This window comes from Pseudophryne corroboree, chromosome 9, assembly GCF_028390025.1.
Source record: "Pseudophryne corroboree isolate aPseCor3 chromosome 9, aPseCor3.hap2, whole genome shotgun sequence".
Classification (NCBI taxonomy): Eukaryota; Metazoa; Chordata; class Amphibia; order Anura; family Myobatrachidae; genus Pseudophryne; species Pseudophryne corroboree.
This window is the reverse complement of record NC_086452.1, coordinates 199,087,802-199,093,801: the sequence shown is the minus strand read 5'-3', so window position 1 is coordinate 199,093,801 and position 6,000 is coordinate 199,087,802. Positions and strand designations below refer to the sequence as shown.

At 49.2% G+C, this 6,000-nt stretch overlaps 1 protein-coding gene across 4 annotated transcripts in view; it reads left to right on the top strand.

The window, feature by feature from the left end:
* The first annotated feature begins 202 nt into the window (after window positions 1-202).
* EXTL2 (exostosin like glycosyltransferase 2) overlaps window positions 203-6,000 on the top strand; it is a 68,058-nt gene continuing 62,260 nt past the window's right edge. For 2 of the 4 annotated variants that reach the window (XM_063940086.1, XM_063940084.1), the window contains exon 1: window positions 203-530. The gene's annotated coding sequence lies outside the window, so the exon portion shown is untranslated. Of the gene's footprint in view, window positions 559-6,000 lie in introns of all 4 variants that reach the window. The other 2 variants (XM_063940087.1, XM_063940085.1) reach the window with 1 other exon arrangement.

Genomic DNA, 6,000 nt, shown 5'->3' with positions numbered 1-6,000 from the left:
GCGGGAGGACCCGCGATCGATCGCGAGTCACGCCCCCGTTTTCGTCACTGAGGGGGCATGCCCAGCGCTCTGTGAGCCGCTGGCATGCCTCCTCTCCCTCTGTCTGCACTGAATAGACGCTGTGCGCATGCGCACAGCGTCTATTCACCGCTGCTCTGCTAAGCAGGGCAGCGGGTGACAGAGACTCCCAACTGCCCCCCCCCCCCCCACCGCGGGACACTGCGGCCCGCGGGTGGGACAGCGGGACAGTCCCCAAAAAACGGGACTGTCCCGCGAAAATCGGGACAGTTGGGAGGTATGCTCCAGAGTAGCAGGAGACCTACTGAGACTGTAATCCGAGCACAGCCCTAGCATACATGGGCACACAGCAAAGCAGAGCATTCTGGGAATGCTGCTGATACAGGAAATCAGTGCAGCTCACACTGATTTCAGTTTAAAAGCTGCTCTGTGGATTTAGGTTGTCTACTGCCACAAAGGAATATATCTGATATGCATATTGACTACAAGCTCCTGAAAAACTTGGACACAGGGTAAGAAGGAAAAACTTTGAGCAAAAAGGTGCTTAGATATATTCTCCATATGCATGTGATTGTGAGAGTGAGTTAGATGGGAGATACACAGTGCTACAGTAGATAGAAGCAACTTATTCTGTGAAACCTTGTGCTTCTGTATATATGACTCACGTCCACACACCACAACTAACATAAATTAACATAAGACTGTGCAAGACTGTGAACTGAGTATCTAAAGATCTATAAAAATATTTATTTTGTATTAGGAAAAAATCTTATGTGAAAACGTGACATTCCCGCTTTGTACCATAAGACTTGTTTTAGGACAAATGTGCTGCAATGTATAACAACGAATCGGCAATGAGTGTTCCAGAATTTAACCCCGTCACTGCTGTACTAATGTTTACTGACCTTTTACAATTTAGACGGTGATGGGATATTTTCCTTTCCTCTTTCATGTGCATCACTTAAGGCTGAGCTGGGCATACACACTACTATTATCTGGCCAATCTGCTCAGTAATGGCAGAATCCCCAAATACTTGTACAGTGTATGCGCATGATCAATCTGAAAATATTGATCGGTTGGGTATCCTGGATCATTCAGTATGTCTGTCTGAATCAATATTTTCACAGTTGAAGTCGGCCGCGTAAGGCAGTGTATAGGATTCCCTGCCGTAGCCGACCGATCATCATTTCCCTGTTCCATCACATGGGAATGCACACGTAAATTTCTCTAACGTCCTAAGTGGATGCTGGGGACTCCGTAAGGACCATGGGGAATAGCGGCTCCGCAGGAGACTGGGCACATCTAAAGAAAACTTTAGGACTAACTGGTGTGCACTGGCTCCTCCCCCTATGACCCTCCTCCAAGCCTCAGTTAGATTTCTGTGCCCGACGAGAAGGGTGCACACTAGGGGCTCTCCTGAGCTTCTTAGTGAAAGTTTTAGTTTAGGTTTGTTATTTTCAGTGAGACCTGCTGGCAACAGGCTCACTGCATCGTGGGACTAAGGGGAGAAGAAGCGAACTCACCTGCTGCAGAGTGGATTGGGCTTCTTGGCTACTGGACATTAGCTCCAGAGGGACGATCACAGGTTCAGCCTGGATGGGTCCCGGAGCCGCGCCGCCGGCCCCCTTACAGAGCCAGAAGAGCGAAGAGGTCCGGAGAAAGCGGCGGCAGAAGACGTTCCTGTCTTCAAATAAGGTAGCGCACAGCACTGCAGCTGTGCGCCATTGCTCTCAGCACACTTCACACTCCGGTCACTGAGGGTGCAGGGCGCTGGGGGGGAGCGCCCTGAGACGCAATAAAAACGATATAAAAACCTTATATGGCTAAAAAAAATGCATCACATATAGCTCCTGGGCTATATGGATGCATTTATCCCCTGCCAGTTTCCTGAAAAAAGCGGGAGAAAAGGCCGCTGTGAAGGGGGCGGAGCCTTTCTCCTCAGCACACAAGCGCCATTTTCCCTCACAGCTCCGTTGGAGGGAAGCTCCCTGGCTCTCCCCTGCAGTCACTACACTACAGAAAGGGTTAAAAAAGAGAGGGGGGCACTAATTAGGCGCAGTATTAACTATACAGCAGCTATAAGGGGAAAAACACTTATATAAGGTTATCCCTGTATATATATAGCGCTCTGGTGTGTGCTGGCAAACTCTCCCTCTGTCTCCCCAAAGGGCTAGTGGGGTCCTGTCCTCTATCAGAGCATTCCCTGTGTGTGTGCTGTGTGTCGGTACGTTTATGTCGACATGTATGAGGAGAAAAATGATGTGGAGACGGAGCAGAGTGTCTGTAACAGTGATGTCACCACCTAGGGGGTCGACACCTGAGTGGATGTACTGTTGAAAATTACGTGACAGTGTCAGCTCTGTATAAAAAAACAGTGGTTGACATGAGACAGCCGGCTACTCAGCTTGTGCCTGTCCAGACGTCTCATAGGCCGTCAGGGGCTTTAAAGCGCCCGTTACCTCAGATGGCAGATACAGACGCCGACACGGATACTGACTCCTGTGTCGACGGTGAAGAGACAACCGTGATTTCCAGTAGGGCTACACGTTACATGATTGAGACAATGGAAAATGTTTTATACATTTCTGATAATACGAGTACCACCAAAAAGGGGTATTATGTTCGGTGAGGGAAAAACTACCTGTAGTTTTCCTGAATCTGAGAAATAAAATGTGTGATGATGCGTGGGTTTCCCCCCGATAACAATTGATAATTTCTTAAAAAGTATTGGCTGTATACCCTTTCCCGCCAGAGGTTAGGGTGCGTTGGGAAACACCCCCTAGGGGGGATAAGGCGCTCACACGCTTGTAAGAACAAGGGCTCTACCCTCTCATGAGATGGCCGCCCTTAAGGATCCTGCTGATAGAAAGCAGGAGGGTATCCAAAAATGTATTCACACACATACTCGTGTTATACTGCACCCAGCAATCGCCTCAGCCTGGAGGTGCAGTGCTGGGTTGGCATGGTCGGATTCCCTGACTGGAAATATTGATATCCTAGATAAGGATAGTATATTATTGCCTATAGAGCATTTAAAAGATGCATTTCTATATATGCAGGATGCACAGCGGAATATTTGCCGACTGGCATCAAGTATAAGTGCGTTGTCCAATTCTACCAGTAAAATGGTCAGGTGATGCGGATTCCAAACGGCATTTGGAAGTATTGCCTTTGAAAGGGGACATTTGGGGTCAGTCTTTTAGACCTGGTGGCCATGGCAACAACTGGGAAATCCACGTTTGTACCCCAGGTCGCCTCTCAAAATAAGACGCCGTATTATCAGGCGCAGTCCTTTGTTGGCAAGCGGACAAAAGGTTCCTCTTTTCTGCTCGTGACAGAGGGGGAGGTAAAAAGGCTGAAGAGATTACCCAGTTCCCAGGAACAGAAATCCTTCCCGCCTCTGCAAAGCCCTCAGTATGACGCTAGGGCCTTACAAGCTCAGGCACGGTGGGGGCCCGTTCTCAATGAATTTCAGTGCGCAGTGGGCTCACTCGCAAGTAGACCCCTGGATCCTTCAGGTAATATCTCAAGGGTACATATTGAAATTCGAGACGTCTCCCCCTCGCCGTTTCCAAAGGTCGGCTTTACCGACGTCTCCCTCTGACAGGGAGGCAGTTTTGGAAGCCATTCACAAGCTGTATTCCCAGCAGGTGATAATCAAGGTACCCCTCCTGCAACAGGGAACGGGGTATTATTCCACACTATTGTGGTACCGAAGCCAGACGGCTCGGTGAGACCGATTCTAAATCTAAAATCAAAAATCTTTGAACACTTACATACAGAGGTTCAAATTCAAGATTGAGTCACTCAGAGCAGTGATTGCGAACCTGGAAGAAGGGGACTACATGATGTCTCGGGACATCAAGGATGCTTACCTTCATGTCAAAATTTACCCTTCTCACCAAGGGTACCTCAGGTTATGGTACAGAACTGTCACTATCAGTTCAGACGCTGCCGTAGGGATGGTCCACGACACCCCGGGTCTTTACCAAGGTAATGGCCGAAATGATATCCCTTCGAAGGAAGGGAATTTTAGTTATCCCTTACTTGGACGATTCCCTGATAAGGGTAAGATCCAGGGAACAGTTGGAAGTCGGTGTAGCACTATCTCAGGTAGTGCTGAGGCAGCACGATTGGATTCTCAATATTCCAAAATCGCAGCTGGTTCCGACGACTTGTCTTCTGTTTCCTAGGGATGTTCCTGGACACAGTCCAGAAAAAAGGTGTTTCTCCCGGAAGAGAAAGCCAGGGAGTTATCCGAGCTAGTCAGGAACCTCCTAAAATCGAACCAAGTCTCAGTGCATCAATGCACAAGGGTTCTGGGTAAAAATGGTGGCTTCCTACGAAGCAATCCCATTCGTTAGATTCCACGCAAGAACTTTCCAGTGGAACCTACTGGACAAATGGTCCGGGTCGCATTTTCAGATGCATCAGCGGATAACCCTGTCACCAAGGACAAGGGTATCCATCCTGTGGTGGTTGCAGAGTGCTCATCTTCTAGAGGGCCGCAGATTCGGCATTCAGGACTGGGTCCTGGTGACCACGGATGCCAGCCTGCGAGGCTGGGGAGCAGTCACACAGGGAAGGAATATCCAGGGCTTAGGGTCAAGCCGGGATACATCACTTCACATAAATATCCTGAAGCTAAGGGCCATTTACAATGCTCTAAGCTTAGCAAGACCTCTGCTTCAAGGTCAGCCGGTATTGATCCAGTCGGACAACATCATGGCAGTCACCCACGTAAACAGACAGGGTGGCACAAGAAGCAGGAGGGCAATGGCAGAAGCTGCAGGGATTCTTCGCTGGGCGGAAAATCATGTGATAGCACTGTCAACAGTATTCATTCCAGGAGTGGACAACTGGGAAGCAGACTTCCTCAGCACGACCTCCACCCGGGAGAGTGGGGACTTCACCCAGAAGTCGTCCACATGTTTAAAAAACTCGACAGGTATTGCGCCAGGTCAAGAGACCCTCAGGCAATAGTTGTAGACGCTCTGGTAACACCGTGGGTGTACCAGTCAGTGTAGGTGTTCCCTCCTCTGCCTCTCATACCCAAGGTACTGAGATTGATAAGATGGAGAGGAGAAAGCACTATATTCGTGGCTCCGGATTGGCCAAGAAGGACTTGGTAACCGGAACTTCAAGAGATGCTCACGGAGGATCCGTGGCCTCTACCTCTAAGAAGGGACCTGCTCCAGCAAGGACCCTGTCTGTTCCAAGACTTACCGCGGCTGCGTTTGACGGCATGGCGGTTGAACGCCGGATCCTGAAGGAAAAAAGGCATTCCGGATGAAGTCATCCCTATCCTGATCAAAGCCAGGAAGGATGTAACCGCAAAAACATTATCACCGCAATTGGCGAAAATATGTTGCGTGGTGCGAGGCCAGTAAGGCCCGACGGAAGAAATTCAACTGGGTCGATTCCTACATTTCCTGCAAACAGGAGTGTCTATGGGCCTGAAATTGGGGTCCAGTAAGGTTCAAATTTCGGCCCTGTCAATTTTCTTCCAAAAAGAACTAGCTTCAGTCCCTGAAGTTCAGACGTTTGTAAAAGGGGTACTGCATATACAGCCTCCTTTTGTGCCTCCAGTGGCACTTTGGGATCTCAATGTAGTTTTTGGTTCCAAAAGTCACATTGGTTTGAACCACTTAAATCTGTGGAGTTAAAATATCTCACATGGAAAGTGGTCATGCTGTTGGCCCTGGCCTGGGCCAGGCGCGTGTCAGAATTGGCGGCTTTATCCTGAAAAAGCCCTTATCTGATTTTCCATTCGGACAGGGCGGAATTGAGGACTCGTCCTCAGTTTCTCCCTAAGGTGGTTTCAGCGTCTCACCTGAACCAACCTATTGGTGGTGCCTGCGGCTACTAGGGACTTGGAGGCCTCCAAGTTGCTAGACGTTGTCAGTGCCCTGAAAATATGTTTCCAGGACGGCTGGAGTCAGGAAATCTGACTCGCTGTTTATCCTGTGTGCACCCAACAA